The following is an 18,657-nucleotide window of genomic DNA, read 5'->3' as shown; positions in this document are numbered from 1 at the left end:
CAATGTAGTATCCAGCTGTGTGGCAGTGAGTCGAATGCTTTCCTGTAATCAATCCAAGTTATAACAACAACAACAACAACAACAACAATACTAATAATAATACAAAATACACGGCAGCCAGGTATCACTGTCGGTGTTAGTCTATATCACCATCGAGCCCCAGCCAGGGGCCTAGGATGTTGTGACGTATCGGCGAAGGATGTTTGTGGAGCCCAGCAGCGCGGCTTTTTGAAGCTGAAAGATGTTGATTTTGTCGATGTTAATTTGTTTCAAGTGCTGCCCTGGGTCTTTGGGGACAGCACCCAGCACACCGATGACCACTGGCACCACTGCTGCTGGTTTGTGCCAAAGGCACTGGATCTCGATCTTTAGATTCAGGTATTTTGCGATCTTTTCATGTTGTTTTTCGTTGACCCTACTGTCATTTCTAAGGTATCAATACGATACTCAATGATCCCACACCTTTTCACTGGTCTCGACGACTGACAATGTCCAGATTATTGATGTTGTGCTGCACCTTGCAAGGACTTTGTCTGTTTGTATGCGAAAGTCCCTACAGTATCTTGGCTTGCTTGATTTTTTGAGGACTTTTTCAGTTTTGATGATTTCCCACCAGTTGTTGGAGAGGTGGAAAGCTTCATAATTTTGCCGCAAATGTTCAGTGGACCATTTTGGCCCACACTGTTATTGGCCCGGAGCTTGTAGTCAGTCTGCCTGACAATACTTTTTGCAGGAGCCTGACTACATGGGTTCCCCCAGTTTCCACATCCACTTCTTGGCAGAGTCTCCATTTGGGATCAGTTGAAGTTTTGTCGATTTTCGCTTTGATTTACCATTTTGATTCTGCCGTATCGCCAGTTCTTGAGAGGTGAGAATTAGGCCTTCCATCTCTTTCTTTAGCGTCCCTGATGTTAACCATCCCCATGTTTTGGTGTCATCCACTTTTCCTTTGATCTTTTCCAAAAATTGGCCACGCAGTGCCTTGTTTTGCCAACTTTCTGTCCTTTCTTTCAACACTTTCTGACGATATTCTCTCTTCGTGATGTCAACTTTCAGCAGTTTTTTATTGTTCACTACGCAGTGGCGTAGGAGGTTAAGAGCTCATGTATCTAATCTGGAGGAACTGGGTTTGATTCTCCGCTCTGCCGCCTGAGCTGTGGAGGCTTATCTGGGGAATTCAGATTAGCCTGTACACTCCCACACATGCCAGCTGGGTGACCTTGGGCTAGTCACAGCTTCTAGGAGCTCTCTTAGCCCCACCCACCTCACAGGGTGTTTGTTGTGAGGGGGGAAGGGCAAGGAGATTGTAAGCCCCTTTGAGTCTCCTGCAGGAGAGAAAGGGGGGATATAAATCCAAACTCCTCCTCTTCACTTCTTCTTCTGCTATACTACTTCCTTCTTCTTCTTCTTCTTACTTCTTCTTCTTCTTCTTCTTCTTCTTCTCTTCTTCAAAGTTTCCATTTGTTCACTGTTTTTTATTTGGTGAAGCAGAAGTTGCATGCTTTCTTAACTTCTTGACAGTTGTTTTGCCTTGTAAAAGTCTGCCACCGGATTTGTGTGGCTGGTACAGCCGGTGAATATCACTACGCGGATGTAGCGCATAGTAAATTGTCAGGAGTTTCCTCGTTTTTTGATCCAATTCATCCAAATCAGCCAGAGTCCAGTTTACAATGCCAGCCGTGTATCTGATGCCTGGAATCACCCATGTATTTATCGACTTTATTGTGTTTCCGCCATTCAGTTTATTAGTATTAGTATTGTTTTTATTTTTTTCAACATAGTGAAGGAATAATACAGAAAAAAGAGAGGGGGAAACAATAAAAACAGTAGATGGGTCTATATAAATAATTTGTTAAACTAAAATAAATTGATTATAATTCCAAATAGGAGAGAGAAGCTTGAAGCATTGGAATACCAACCTCTACAAATTATCATATTCATATAAATTATTCATTTAAAATTATAAAATTATAGCTTCCAAACATATGCTGTACTCCTGTCAGAGGAAGGAGGCACTGGAGATGTATGGAGTGGATCGCACATAATGGAGAAAGAGCTAGAAGTCCTGCCCCTTGCTTCTCTACTTCACTCCTCCTGCCGTTTTTCTGTTCTGGTTCTCTTCTCCATAAGCTGCTTTTGTTTTTCTTCCTTTAAAAATGCCTTGTCAGTTTTTAGGGATGAACATTTCCATGCAGCATGCTGTCAGTTCCTGAAAAATCACACTCTTTGAAACCACCAATGATATTGTGAAAACGTTTAAACTTTTCCCCTTTCCTCGACATTGCACTTCTTTGGCTGAAGCCAGAAATGAGGTGCCCAATATTTTATTATCCGATATCATGCCAACAGAGAGAGTTCCAAGTAACTTTATTTGCAAATAGAGGGGAGCCGTGGACAGACTCTGCTTGTTACATACGCAGCATTTTTAATCCCTTTCCCCGAATCTGCCACACTCTCTCCATTCTCCCATTGGCTAAGGATACTTGGAGTTACATTTTTCCAGTACCCTCTTACATACTACTCCTTGATAGTAGTATACCCCACACCCTCACCCGTACAGTATGTGCATTAAAATGAAGGTTGTCGTCAAAGCAGGAGGAGAAGTTAATATGCATTAGCTCATTAAACATGCTCAGTTAACACTACTTGCATAATTTTTGCCCTTTCGTCCACATATTCAACTCTAACTAGCTTTGCAGGTTCTCATCTTATCCAGTCCTACCTAACCACAAACATCCTCATGACTCATCTTCTCGCTGCTAGTAGAAAACACCTTATTATTTATTACAAAAGGAGCTTTTAAGAGCTGAAAATGGTTACAGAAGGTCTATTTTCAGGGTATACATACACATTTCTTTTCTCCTACCATCACCTATGGTTAGGGTTGCCAGCTGGCCTAGAGAAGAGTATGTCCCTTTAACAGAGGCCTAATGGGTTGCTATTTGCCTCCATGTCATGAAAACCTTCAACTATTCATTTGTACACATTTAGCCTTCATTAAAGGTGTAATACATTTTTCCCCAGGCTGTTTGACAGCCAAATGTCTGGCTGAATGGATTTCACATATTTCCTCAAACAAACAAACAAACAAACAAATATTTACCAGAAGAAAATTGGGATCAGTATATACACCACAACTGAAATAACTGCTTCAAACCTCTGTCAGCACTCTAGAAAAGTTATTGTCTATCTCCAGCTGACTGCTAGCACAGTAGTTCTGCTGATCAGAAAATGTCTGCAGCTTCACAGGAAAAGACACAAGCAGCCAGTGGGAGATCTGAGATGATAATATACTGTATTCCTCTTTAAAGAGCAACCCCACACAGCTAGCACTGGGGGAGGTAATGTTTAACCTTTCCTCCCTTGAAGCTGCAATTTGCACGGTCTGACATGAATCCATCTCTCAGATACACCCCAGCTGAAGTGAGCTCCTCAGAGGAGAAATATAGGTGCATCATCTATACCAGTCATTTCCTCACTAGAAAACCATTTGCAGCCAGAAAGGGGTGATCTACAATGCTATTCTAAGCAAAGTGACACTCTGTTGGAGCCAATTGACTTCAATCAACTGAAAAGGGTATAAACACTGCTTTGGGTAACGTTCTGTTCCCCAAGTAAAACAGTCTTAGGTGCCCTGTACTCGGCCAGAACAGAGTGGGAGACTCACAAGCAAGGTGTATCAGTTCGGGAAAAGAAGGTTTATTGCTAGAAGAATTGAGACCCTAACTCCTCCCAGGGTCTGACTAAAATAAAATACTTGCTTGACTAGAACAACTTGAAGCTTGAGACTTTAATTCTTTCCTGACTCCTTCCAGGAAGGTCCACTTTGTATGGGCTTCCTGTTAGTTCCTTCAGTGTCCTTTATCTGGATTCTACTTTTTGTTAACACCTTAACTTTTATACTCCTTGGACTATACACCATAGACTATACACCATAGATGTAAGAGATATTGCAGCCTTCCAACTCCACTGGCTTCTTAGCCTAAATTAAACAAACAGGGGCACTGTATTGTCGAAGGCTTTCACGGCCGGATCACTGGGGTACTGTGTGGTTTCTGGGCTGTATGGCTGTGTTCTAGCAGCATTCTCTCCTGACGTTTTGCCTACATCTGTGGCTGGCATCTTCAGAAGATCCTCTGAAGATGCCAGCCACAGATGCAGGCGAAACATCAGGAGAGAATGCTGCTAGAACACGGCCATACAGCCCGGAAACCACACAGCACCCCAAACAGGGGCACTATTGGGTAATGAAAGGAAGACTGCCTCTAGGGGGATTCTTAAAGGGATAGGGTCTAACGACAGTTCCCTCCCTTAGAACACTATACAAAGGAACTAAACCCATATAGGGACAACTATAGGGACAACTGAAACTTACTGAAAAATAGTAAGAGCTTCTCTGGAGGCATGACAGGTAGCACCATTTAGCCCAAAAAGGGACAATGCTGTGAGTTTCAAAAGCCAGTACACAGGATCCTGATTCAAACCAGGACTGTGCTGTTTTCCTGATCTGAAACATGGGCCAATACTTTTTCCTTCTTTTAAAGCCCAAACACTAGAATTAAAAAATTTTTACTAAGTCCTGCACACAAAGTTTTTACACTATGGCACTTTGTGACTTACTGTTTGTAGTGAAGCTGCTGGCTCTGCAGTGGGATTTTGTCACATTTCTCATTTCACATGCAAGAAAGTGCACCACTGATTGCTCCAAGGCCACCATTTGCCTGCCCCATGCTTCTGGAGGATCTTTGCCACCTTTTCTTCTTTTTTTGCCAAGGGTGGCTTCTGTGATAGACTGAGCTCCTACAATAGACCGAGAATTCAATTAAAAATGAGAGAGAGGAAGAAGCCCCATTGATGTCCAGGGCATGCCAGCTGAAAAGTGGGGCAGGACTGCTCCTGCATGGTGGGAGAAGGCAGGGAGGAGAAGAGAACTCATAGCAACCCAAATGCACACTGGCCTGATACGCTATCCCTGCACAGGCAGGGAAAATGTTGCACTTTGCCTGCTTGTAGGAACTGTGGGGCTTCTCTGATCTGCAGTGTAGTGAATTTGGGAGGGGGGAAAAGCATGTGCACTACCAAAAATCTGCCCCAAAGGAAATTTAGGCTCACTGTGGGACAGACAAAAGTGCACAAATGGCCTACAATTCCAGTTTCCTCTGACATGGTTTTTTCCTGCTTGGATCAAAAATTCAGTCATCTATTTTCTTAACCATACTAATAAAACGGGATATATCTATACACACACACACTAGCAGGGTACCTGTGCTTCACTATGGGGAGTGGGAAAAGCGGAACACAGAAATGCAAATACTCCACCTGTAAGAAATGCAAAGAACTCCACCCATAAGACGGTTGTGGCCAGTAATATCTTGGAGCATCCTATTTAGGGCCTCGAAACTCATGTGTGAGCCATGGTGCAGTCATGGTGCTGGGGTCCCGCCATGAGGCTTCCTATCCTGTGATCACAGTGTCTGTATGAAGTTGTTGAGTCACCCTGTAGCGGGTGCAGCAGAAGGAACGGGTTGCTATGCGTTGAGGAGCGTGGTGTTGGATAGTAGGGCACCCGTGGTTTGGTACGTGTTGGTGAGCGCGGCGTCTCTGTGAACTTCGAGGTGACAGTCAGCATACTTCTGTACAGGGTGGTTGTTAACTGCGGGGTGACATGCAGAATATTTCCTCACAGCCTACCTGTGGAGTGACGGGGTGGGTTTTGCATATGTTGCAGCAGCTTCCTGGCGCTGTCTGTGTGTAATGCGTGTAATGCAATGGGTAAGTGTGTATGTAAGGCATGTTCTCTCTTTAGCAGTTTCAGCAGAAGGAACAGGTTCCTGTGTGCTGAGGAGCGCGGTGTTAGACAGGGCCCCTGTGATAGTGGATAGTGGACTTGGAGCACCAACGTGGCTGTCACTGAAAAGTCCTGTGACATGAAGCTGTACATGTAAACACGGAATACCAATCACTGTTAGAGTGAGTGACTCATCAAAGGAACTGGGAAGCTGTTCTATTAGTGGGTATTCTCAGTGGGTTGTTCCATTCCATTCTCTTACCCGGGAGGCAGGAGGGAGAACCCTGGAAGGGACCCCTTCCTCCAGGAAATAATTCTGATTACCCCTGGGACAACCCTTTATAGGCTTTCTTTGCAGTTGTCCAGTTGGATCCTCAACGTCCACTGGATGCTGCAAAACTAACACATTTATAGTTTTTGTAATTAGAGATAAATCCTCCCCTTTAAAAAATCTGGGAGTCTGTTCTATGTCCTCTGTGAGTGGATCGTCTGTATCTGAAAATTGAGTTTCCTCCTGTAAGCATTCACCCTCACTTAGATCCTCTATACACAAGGGACTGTGTTGAGAGAAGCTAAATGGTCCAGGATCTAATGGAACAGCTCCCTCTGCTGGCTGTTGTGGCCATTGTCTGGTATTCTGGGAAGGCTGAAGTGCTCAACTATAACCCACGGAATGTTCGGGCAGATGGGCAGAGATGAATAGGAAAAACAGAAAATAGCTAATAACTCGAGTTGACGTCAATATTTTTGGAAATCCTTTCTTATTGAGCGCCTTGGGCACATGAGGAACCAGCGTGCCAAATTTCAAGTGCGTAGGTTCGCTGGTTTCTGAGTTCCGTTGGCGAGTGAGTCAGTGAGTGGAATTATATAAAAATGTAAATGTTCGTTTGTTCCAAATCTTAAATCTCTGAAATCTCTTCACCGATTGGTTTGAAATTTTGACACAACATTGCATTTGAATACGTGCGTGTTTTTATATACCTACTATTATACTATGATACAGGTGTCACACCTGTGACAGGTAAAACCATGTTTTTTTACAAACAGTGCCATCTGGTGGACGTTACAGCAACACATGCTATACTCACTACTTTATGATTCCATCTCAATGTTTCCAATTTCACCAGACTGGGCGGGAGGGAAGGGAGGGGTGGCATGCAAGGAAAGGGAGGGGGAGGGGCCCCACCATCTGCACATGGCCCACCCACCCTAATGGAGGGAGGGAGGGAGGGAGGGAGGGGTGGCATGCATGGGAGGGGAGGGAGGGGGAGAGGTCCCGGCATCTGGACAAGGCCCACCCACCCTAATGGAGGGAGGGGGAGGGAAGGGAAGGGTGCCATGCAAGGGAGGGGAGGGAGGGAGGGGTGCCTTGCAAGGGAGGGGAGGGAGGGGATTTTCCCATTTTCTCAATGTTTCCCATTTCACCAGACTGGGCCACAGCAAGGCGTGGCTGGATACCGCTAGTGATATAATATTTATAATATGTAAATTGCTTAAAATTGCATTAAACATTGTAAAACAACAGAACAGAGAAATAAGCAAAGAAAAAGGGTAGGTGGGAAGATTCACAATGAGTAATGCCATATTTGTGCATGCTCCTTGTGGAGTTGCTTATAAGGACAGTCAGAGTAGGACTGTAAACAAGGTACTTCTTCCTAGGGTGAGATGTAAGTTTCCTTGAGCTTTTCCTCTCTCTGTCTCATACAGTAATCCCCAATGTGATGCACACTGATGGGTCTCCTGATGCCCACTTGCTTCTTTGACAAAACCTCCCTGCCCCAAAGCCAAGAGCCTGCCCTGCACTTCCCCCCTTCTCACTGGAGCAGAAGGTACTTGGGAGCTCTGGGGCATGGAATTGCATTCACAACACTTTTACTGGCACTCAAAGAAGCACTAAATTCACAAATATGGCATTCCACAAGCACTAGGTCAACACATGCAATACACATAGGGGAACGTTATACAATTCACTCTTCCTTCCACATGACAACTTTTTTTTGGAGTATACTGTTTTCTATACCCATTTTAGCATTAAAATGTCATGCTAATAGCAAAGGAAATTGCTGTAATGGTGTGTCCCCTAAGAACCCCCCCCCCTTTTTTAATTCAGCAAGCACATATTTAATTTTCTAATAATATAGTAATCAAGCATTTGGCTCAAGTGAAAAGACAAACAGAGCTGATGTTCCAACGCTTACCAGGGTATGGAATATGTTTTTTAAAAGTAGAATGGAAACAAGAGAAAACAGAATACATGAAAGACCAAAGGAGAAGTGAAACCTGAGTCTAATATAAGGGAAATGAGAGCAGTTCTTTTTATCTTGATTCAAGCCAATCCCAGAAAAATCTCATTTTCTCAAGTGGGTATGCACAGACCATGTATGAGGAAACAGAGCCACCACACAGGGAAGAGGAGTGTTCCTATGGGAATTGGCCCCCGCTTCCACCAAAAGGCAGAGAAAAAGCTGGATATGCAGGAGGTAATGTCTGAAAAATATGGGGGTGGTCTCAAGCACCCACCGCTTTGTGAGTGGGTAGGTGGGGTGGATGCTTAAGATTTTAAATTGTTTTAGGGTTTTTAGGATGGGATTTTATTGGGAGATTTTGTACAGTTTTTATTATAACCTGCCCTGAGACCATGGTAAAGGGTGTGGTATTAATCTAAATCAATAAAATAATGGGTGTGATGATGGGTATGCATGCAGATGTCTATAGAAGAGGAATGCTTAAAAGTGGGTCTAGAGAGAACAATCCTAAGCAGGTCCACTTGGAAGTAACTCATATTCTATTCAGTGGGACTTACTTTTGAGTAAGTGACTAGCACCTGGAAGATTCTACCTTGGTTATAAAAGCAAAGTTGGAGTGTAAGTGAACAGTCACAGTGCCATTCGAAAGTAGGCCAAAAGTTCTGGGTGTGTGTTTCCATCCACCAGTTTTTATATTTGATATTTCTCAACTACTTGCATAGAGGCAAAGACCTGGACCTGAACGAGGGAGGGAGGGAGAGGGAGGGAGGGAGACAATTACGCAGCACAGGTGGAATAAATATATGTTGCCCAAAGTCACAACCTTTGCCACTACCCTGAGCCTCCTTTCCCACTGCCAGGAGCAAAGAGAAAGAACCCGGCTGACTGTATGTGCCTTGCTTGCTGTCTACTTAGTGGAGGAGGAGGGAGAATTGGAGGACAGGCAGCGAACACAGCCACTCAAGGATGGTTGCCACCATTTTCTTGAGTCAACCATCTTCTTCTGCTGTTTCCAAGTTTGACTGGCCTGGTACAAGCCTTGTGAACACCATCCAATCAAGAAGAGACCAAATTCTTATTACAAAGTTCGGGATCCTTTACTAAAATACTTGTACAACTCTGATCCCCAGAATAGATCTCTTATACTAGCTACATAGCCTATATTTATTGACGCATAGTTATATTTGGAATTTTTTTTGTAGTTTAGTAACCTTATATCTTTGAATTGAATCATATGACACAAATCCTATCTCACCCATACATTAATTTATATAACACATTAATATGTTTATAAATGTTTATAAAACACATTAATATGTTTAAAATAGGCATTTCCAAAGTAACAAATAGCCATGCATATAATTCATATAGCTTATTATAAATTAGATAGTTGTTATTTTTCCTAATGTCATAATCAGTCTTCTCAAAAAAGATATGGCTTTCTTCTGTATGTCAATGTTTATATGTCATTTATATATACATTTATTATCAAATTGTTGAACTCTTCCAATAGTACTGTTTATAATTAAATTGCTTATATTCTAGGGTTATGATCAGTTACAAAGAGAAAAAAAGATTTAGAATTTCGTTATGTGTACACAATTATATGTCATTTACAAACTACAATAAAAATGTTTTATATATATATAAATGTTTATATATATATGTTTTATATATATATATATTAGGATTTGTGTCACCAAAGTGACAGTGTTCCCTAGAGGAAAAAGCCCATAAAGAGAAAGTGGCCACATATTCTCACCATGGGGATTTAAATCCGTATTTTGTTTTGACATCCTTTCTTCTTTAGTTGTTCTCTTTCAGGCCTTTTAGTTTAGATTGCTTCCATGAGTATACAGATTCCTCCACTGCTAGGTATAAAAGGTCTGGAAACATTTTTAAATGTTGTTTCTTTGCCAAATTAGTCTGGATGAACACTTTTCCTTTTTACTTATTAGACTCTAAACTGTACCAACTGCATAGAGGAAAACTGATTTTTTTCCACTATGGTCAATATTATCGACAAACTCAAATAAATTAGGTTTCCTCTTGGGGAATAAGGGCAGGTGTATTGTGCAGTTCCTTTATATATATGTATATGTTTAGTGCAATCATATTTTTAAAAAATATTTTTTTAAAAAAAGAGACCAAACTGCAGGCAGATTTGGAGAAGGCAGAGTATGTCAATATGAATGAGTATATATGTGAGTATATATGAAAGGTTGTGGGGGAGTAAAAACACTGAGGCTTTTTTGAGTTTGTGGGCACTTTGAAATTCTGACACAGAGTTTCTAGTCTGAAGGGCAATCAGTGAATTTGTGGAAAAGAACTCAAAAGCTCATGTAAAATATTTCAAGGACGTGAACAGCCACAGATTATAGTACATCACAACATGGTTAAATAAAGACCAACACACTTGTATCGTCATCCCTCACTGTCTTTCTAGAAAATGTTTTCTAAATCAAAGTGGAGTTTTCAAAAACACTGTATATGGAACTGCATTGCTTCGTTGGGGACTATGGAAGGCACTGGGATGATTACGAAGGTACCTGAATCATTGGCCCTTTCCGCACGGGCCAGTAACAGTGCCCTAGGGATGGCAAAAACACCGTCCCTAGGGAGCTGTTCGCATGGGGGGCGCTGCTGCATTGCAGCAGTACCGCCCTCGCTCACCCCTAGCGGCGCAAAGCCGCTGTTTCCCAACCTCGCTTTCCGAGCGAGGTTTTCTGGAAACAGCAGCTGGATGGCACCATCCCCCCCTTTCCCGAACGACTTACCTTCCCTCCGACCTTCCAGCGCATCGCCCAGGCCTGGGGACACGCCCCCCTGTCCTGCAACTCCAGAGCTGGGCAACGCGCCGGAAGGTCGGAGGGAAGGTACGTCGTTCTGGCAACAGAGCAGCGCTGCGCTGTCTTCCCTGCCCCTACCGGGACCGTTCGTGTGAACCAGGGGTCCCCAAACTACGGCCCGGGGGCCAAATGTGGCCCCCTGAAGGCATTTATCCGGCCCGCCAGGCATGGCGGCGATGAAATCCCATTCATAAAGTAATGCGGTGGGGGCTCCGAGTGGAGAGGGAGGAACCGGCCCCAATGGCTGTTGATTGCAATTACATGATGGCACCCCCAAATCTCCATGAATTTTCTGACTCAGAGTTGGAAACCTTACACGAGGCAACTCCTGCTCCGCCCTTCCCTCTCGGCTACTCCACGTGTGTTTGCTCTCTCGATGGGCTTTCTATGGTTCCATACCTCACTTCCATTGGCATCAGACCAGGCTATATTAGGTGAGATCGCCTTCGCTGGCTGCTAGGGAGGAAGAACCCAGGCGCAATTGATAATTCTAATCCTGGGTTAGATTGGAATGCTTCATTGGGAAAGTTCTGCTTTTTTTTTTACAGGGGAAGGTATTCCACAGCCTCCCCAACAATATTTGGAGCCCACCCTGTACTTGACATACTTTGGTCACTGTTCTAAAAATAGACCATGACAGAAAGGCTGAAAGGTGAAATCAAACATTTTCATGCAACTCATTTTGTGCATAGGAATTTGTTTCATAGGTTTTTTTTGCAGTCCGGCCCTCCTGTAATCATAGTCTGAGGCAGACAGTGAACTGGCCCTCCTGTTTGTGCAAAAAGTTTTGGGACCTCTAAGGTGTAAGAACAGTCCCTGGGTGTGCATCAGTGTTTCAGTAGACGTCATCGCACCTCCCCAAGCGCCGGGCTTGGCCACATAGCGGAAACAGCCATTGTGAAAAGGTCAACGAAGAGGAGGTAGTTATAGGATTCCGACCTCTAGGAGGAGCCTGGAGAACTCCCAGAACTTCAATAGATCTTAGACTACAGAGAACCATTTTCCTGAAGAAGAAAAAAAGCTTCTTTGGAGGGGGAGGGGCATTCTATGGTATTATGCCTTGCTTTCTCCCCAGGTGCCACCCCAAAATCTCTAGAAATTTTCCAATCCAGAGCTGGCAACCCTAGGAAGTCAGCATTAGATTTGTAAGCCAGTTCAAATGCCATTTCAGTAGAAAAGGTGAAGGGAAAGCTAGCTCAGTTTGATGTGTCTAGGAATTTTTACATCAGTTATATTCTCTTAAGTCCTGGCCCAATTAGAACTCAAGAGGAGTGAGGTAGGGTGAAATAAAAGAAGTGTTTATTGTTACTGCAGCACCAATTTTCAGTTAGGCAGAAGCCCAGAATACCATGGGTTTCCAGGTTTTATGCAGTTTAAAGAGTTATAAAATCAGCATCATAACAGCATTGCTGGTGAGGTGAGATAGACCCTCCCTGCACAAGCTAGCAAATATGAAAACCTTCATACAACCCATGATCTTCAATTGGCCATGCTGGCAGGGGCTGATGGGAATTGTAGTCCATAACATCTGGAGTACCAAAGCTTAGCCACCACTGATCTAGAAGATCATGGGTTGTACCTCCCCTGGGTGGAGATTTTACATTAAAATGTGGCAACAGGGTCATTCAGGTGCCAGCTTGACCCCATGTGATACCTTGTTTATTCTGGAATCCAGGAGGTGGTTTGACAACAGAATATATGGTTCTCATCCTTCAAGTGCTGATCAAAGCAACACTGGCATTATTATACCATGGGAGGAATGAACAAGGAGACCAGCTGTCTCTGTAAGTTACTCAGGAGGGCTTGAGTGTAAATTCTAACACCTGTCTTCCTGACATCTCTATCAACAGCTATGTTAACTGGATGTTTTCTTTGAACATCTTTACAGCAGAGGCTCAAAGAACAACTAGTTGGATAAAAACCAGCACACCTAAAAGTTAAAGTAAAACTTTAAACTATGCATTATTGTTTCTATTTTCCCAACATCTACTCCAGACAAAACTATAGTGTACATTTCATTCCAATGACTGGCCTATTTAGCTATAAACAATGCACTTATAGCCAGTAGCTAGTATTTCAACAAACAAAAAACCTTTTACATTTTGCACACATAGCAGAATACTTAAATGTTTGCAAAAGGGGGGCTATTGTTTATTTTGATAAAAGCTGAAATCCACAGAATAAAACAGTGCATTTGCAGTTGACATTTTCTTCTTGAGAGATAATACCACAAGTTCACATTTTTAAATCCTCAGGTTCCTTTCTATATATGTCTATATGCTTGCCAGTTAACTGTTTCCAACCCTACCATCTGAAATCAGAAGGCTTCGGATATATCACTTCCCCATGAAATATGGAACCAAAGGCAGAGGAGGCTTGAAACCACCAATTATGGAATTTAAAGTTCGTGGTTTTCACCAGTATAAAACTCCCAGGTTTCAGGTGAGTAAATCGTGTTCTCTGATCTGGTACAACAGAATGAAGCTTATGATTCAAGTCTCGGTGTAGCACCTTGTATGCAAGATCAACAAGATTTCCATCGCATCAGCTTTGGAGAGTCAAAGCTCCCTTACAAACTCTTAAGAATGATTGAACAATTCTGCCCTCTGCTGCTAGAAACCATGTAATGGGCTGCTATTTTTTACTTTCATGAATTCATCTATAATCTGCGAGTAAAGCTGCTTTAAATTCCTATTGTATGGTAGTAGTAGGTGTGGTGTAAAAAAATCCTGAAGGGAATAAAAAAAAATTGATCATTGGTATGTCACCATAGCACTAGCTATGCAAGTACCGTAAGAGCTTATTCATCTGCACATTGTCAACTTACAGAAGCAATTTCCTGTCAATGTTGCCTTTCAGTGATTAATGCATGCCAAACAGAAGACTTATCTGCACAAGAGAATGAACAGACAAAAGGCAGAGGGTTTAAAAGAGGACTTTCTGCACACATTGAACCTCTAATCCTATCTCACTATGCTTAATCGAAGGAATGAATTCAGGAGACAGGCTCTTTCTTTCATTTATAATTAAACTGTAAGAGCCAAATTAGATCCAGTAACAGTGGCAGACCCTTGTGTATAAACATTGTTTTGCCTTAATTGCTTACAGCAGGAAGGGAAGGCTAATTTTTAGAACAAAGGAGTTGGGCAGATGGGATGCTAAACTCCTCCATTTTTTCCACATACAGAATAAAATCCTTGCAGTGTAACTCTAAGCAGAGTTGTACCCTTCTAAGTCACTTATCAATAGGCACAGAAGGGTATAACTCTGTTTAGGGATTGTGACATTTTGCATACTCAGTGGGCTTCTTTTCCTAATCCACCAATGAGCTCCATGAGCCTCCTGAAGAGTAAAAAACCTTTGATGGTGAAAAGCACTTTGTACAGAGAGGTGAAAAACAGCTTTCATACCCATGTATCTCCTTTTACTCTAAAAAATAGCCCTAGCCTTACCATGATTGTTATGATCTGGGAAGTCCCAAATTTTTTTAAAAAAAAATCTGCTCCCATCATGTCTGGTTTGGCCTTTGCTTGTTAGCCTTAATAGTCACACACTTTGCTCATCTCTTACTTTTTACACGCCTAACCACCTTTTGCAGTTCATGCTGGAAGACAGGCAACAGCTGAATATTTAGGGAGAATGTATTTTTGGCCTTGGATACCCAGGTTGTTATGGAATGGGCATCACAGTGCATAAACTAGCATTTTACACAGCATGTGGAGGGGGGAAGAAGGAGAAGAAGAAGAAGTTTGGATTTATACCCCACCTTTCCCTCCTGTAAGGAATCTCAAAGTAGCTTACAAACTCCTTCCCTTACTCTCCCTACAACTGAGAGAGTTCCCAGAAAACTGTGACTAGCCCAAGATCACCCAGCAGGCTTCATGTGTAGGAACAGAGAAAAAATCTTCAGATTAGAGTCCAGCACTCTTTACCATTATGCCATGCTGGCTGAAGCCCCAGGCATGTCTGTTAGTGTGGGAAACGACAATGCAGTGTGACTAAATGGTCATTTGTATAGGAAGCAGTTCTAGGAAACATATGGGGTAATCAGAGGCCAAGCTTATAAGGGATTAGCAACCTTTTTGGTTAAGAATTTTATGGAAGCTTCATGTGACTAATTGGTATAATACAGAAGTTTCAGGCCCTCATTCAATTTGAGGATTTTGCTAATACAAATGCATTCTGCCAAGAGAAATATTGGGAGCAATACAGGACTTTCAATGATGACATTTGAGGAATAGCTTCTGTGGCTGTTGCAATTTGGCTTGCAACTCTTTACATCTCTGACAACAAACTATCAGATCATAAAACACGTTCCAGGGGGCAGAAGAATCAGCTTTGGAGATCTTGCTGTTAGGACTGTGGAAAAGGAAGGGACACCAAAAGAGGACACCATCAACAAGATATGGATTGTGGATTCTAAAGGATTAATAGCAAAGGGCCATACCTCACTAACTTCTGAGAATGACACATTACCGAGGTGTCTTCTCTCCAGGGGGGCAAAGTGATCCAGGAAGGTTTAGGTCACGCCCCTCTCATGCAAATCGTTACAGGGCCACCTGAGCAATTGAGGACCTGACCTCTCCAGTCTAGTAGCCCTGCCGATGTTGACAGGAGCTTCACAGGTTCAATTAAAAAAAACCCAGAGGAGATTTTAAAGAGAGAGAACAAGAAAGAGTGGTGCCTCCTTTTACTCATGAAGGGGTTAAGAAGAAAGCCTCTGGGGCAGCCAAAAGAAAGACATACCCCCCCCCCAGCGGAGAAGTAACTATTTGCCCATCAACATAATGAGATGAAAAATCTAGAAGATATTATCAGAAGACTGAAGTCAACTAAACTTATAGGAGCTGCTGTCATTGATGGAGCATCTACAAAAAAAGATTCAAGGATATGGCTTTCTTCAATAAGCAGACAATTATTTCTGCTCTTTGTAATCCAACCAACAAAACAGAATGTTCTGCTGAGGACTGCTATAATCAGAGAGGGGTATTATTTAATCCTGTCACAATTCCAAATGGACACACATTTTTTTTCCTGGACAGGCTGAGGCTAACAATGTCTATGTGTTCCTGGGAGTTGCCTTTGGAGTTGCTTCATATGGAATGAGGCATATAAGTGAAGAAATTTTCTTCACTACTGCAGAGATTATGGCTCAACAAGTTTCAGAGCAGCATTTACAAAAAGACTGTTTACCTTTATTATCTACTACAATTCATTGTGTATCTCTGAAAATTGCTGTAAAAATAGCTAAGGAAACCTACATCAATCGCACAGCCACTTTCTACCCTAAACCAGAAGACAAGGACGCATTCATCCACTCCCAGGTTTACAGCACTGATTATGAAAACTTTCTTACAGACTCCTGGTCCAAAGAAACAATGAAAACACAGAATAGAATAGATTGTTGCACTGCTAACAATATTGAAAACACATTTTGCTCATTGTATTGTTGGTTTTTTTTTTAAGGGGCAGGATAGTAAGTGTTATAGTTCTTACCGTATAAGCTAATTTAGTATGCTACAATAGACTCAATTCCTCATATCCTGCTTTACTGTTCGAGGTATAATGATATTAGAACCGATCTGGGAGCTTTACTACCTCTAGAATGTATGTTTTTCTCAGACAAACTAAAAATGTCTAAGCTATTGAATAGTTGCCACATTTTTAATTCGTGTTCTACATGATGTGTAACAATGATCCTGTTATTGTACTTGGAATGTATGGTACTTCTGGTTTTATGCCTAATAAAGGTTTTTGGATTGGATTGGATACTACAATAGTATAGATAAAATTAATATTGGACAGTTTGGGGGTATTCCTTTTGAAAAGTTATGCTTTTAAAATATAGTACTATAATTTCATATACTTTGACATCTCTGTGACATTTTGGTCCTATATTACATGTTTGCCATTTTCAAGTGAAGCAGAATTACATACAAAGCAATACATCATCACAATAAAATGAATGATTTATAACATTCTTAATTTAACTTTGACTCTCTATTTTTTTTGGTTTTTGTTCTCCATTACTTACGTTTTCATTCTGGTTCCCCATTCATGTTCCCCATTCCCTTGCCACTTCCTCTTTCTTCTGTGCTATGTCCTTTTATTTGAGCTGCATGCAGGACTGACAGCATCATTGCCAGGGATGCTCTCTAGGCTGATCTTGCATTGAGCCAAGGTGAAGTTACGGACTAGATGCAGCCTGGTAAGTGGCCCCTCTCTCCCTAAACTCTCTGATTCTATGCTTAAGTAACTGCATCGTGAAGCTATGTTGCTTTGGGCACTCAAATTCCCAAAAAGCGACTGTCAACTTCCAAAATCAAAATAATTTATGCAAAATGTCAATAGTTACATAATAATTGCACTGTGTAAAACTGAAAAAAGTACAAATGCCTAATAAACATTTTGTTATGATGATGATGATGATGAAAAGAGTTATGTGAAATAAATATTGTGAAAATTTGAAAAATTTATACAGGTAGCAGCACTCAGCCTTCATTGCTCCAGGAATCTTTTTAGATTTTGCCTGGAACACAGATTTTTTGCAAGGGTATGCTAAGGTGTATCAAACACACAGCAATAGCTATAAAAGTGTCCTAGTATACCTCCTACAGCACTGAGATCCACATTGCCTAGATTAGAATCTGAAATGCAGTTGACTACATCTAGAAGACATATTTATTCAGTAAGGTGTGTATAATGGATAGCCATCTCAGATTGCTGCTGTTCTTTATGATGTATGCCAAGTCCCAGACTTCATTCACTGAAATGATAACACCAATGAAGGACCACAAGGGTTTCCTGAGCAGCATTGGAGGCTGAACGAAATCAAACAACTGGGCTGTTTCCAATGTGTTCTTTCTCCCTGCAGCTCAATCCACCTTTCTGCCAACCCAGTGGAAAAGTTGCTGGGGATCCACTATGGCTGTACTGTTCGCTCTTGTTACAAGGTGTCTGTCTCCTGATTGACATCGTTCTTCTCTCTGGGTTACTACAGTGCATGGAGCAAAGTCACTACCTGGGGTAAAAAAGCAGCATACTGGGGTATCGTAGCTCCAAATGGTGAAAGCAACAGGGGAGCAGAACTGGGGACAGAGCAGGATTTTTGGCGTGGTGGTGGGGAAATGGTGCCCAGGGAAAAATGGCACGCAGGCCCCACCCACCCCCCTAGTGCCCCCCGCAGTGCCACACACCCCACCCTTCCCCGCCCTTCCATTTATCTGAGTTCAGTTGACTGCTTTTTGCAGCCTGGTGGGAAAAGCAGCCTGGTGGTAGCTACACTTCCCCAGGAGACCTTGCAAGCCCCAACTCGCTCGCAAGGTCTCCTGGAAAATGGAGTTCCCACCAGGTTGCTTTTCCCACCAGGCTGCAAAAAGCAGTCGGCTGAACTCAGGTAAGTGAGCGGGGCGTAGGGGGACATCAAGGGGGAAGGTGAGGCCCAACCACTTCTGGGAAGGAGGAGGGGCATAGCTGGGCCTTGGCACAACATGTACATGCTGCCAGAGAAGGCCTTGGGTGGGTCCAGCCACACCCCTCTTTATTCCCGGAAGTGTGAGAGCGATTTTTCCGGGGGGGGGGGCACATGACTCCCACGGGGGGACTCAGGGCACTTGTCCCCAGATGTCCCTGTGGCAGCTACACCTTTGGGTGGGTTTGTTTTTCTCTTGGTTAAAGAGGAAAGGCTCAGGAATGGCCTGAATCACACTAAAACACATATTATGTGGCTGTTCTCCTTGTAATACAGAAGTTTCCTGCTTTCTGTGTGTGTGTG

At 42.6% G+C, this 18,657-nt stretch overlaps 1 pseudogene; it reads left to right on the top strand.

Annotated features, from left to right (window-relative positions):
* The first annotated feature begins 13,229 nt into the window (after window positions 1-13,229).
* Window positions 13,230-17,851, top strand: LOC125427837 (annotated as a pseudogene).
* The last annotated feature ends 806 nt before the right edge of the window (window positions 17,852-18,657 follow it).

Source organism: Sphaerodactylus townsendi, linkage group LG03 (genome assembly GCF_021028975.2).
Source record: "Sphaerodactylus townsendi isolate TG3544 linkage group LG03, MPM_Stown_v2.3, whole genome shotgun sequence".
Classification (NCBI taxonomy): domain Eukaryota; kingdom Metazoa; phylum Chordata; class Lepidosauria; order Squamata; family Sphaerodactylidae; genus Sphaerodactylus; species Sphaerodactylus townsendi.
This window is presented reverse-complemented; position numbering and strand designations above follow the sequence as displayed.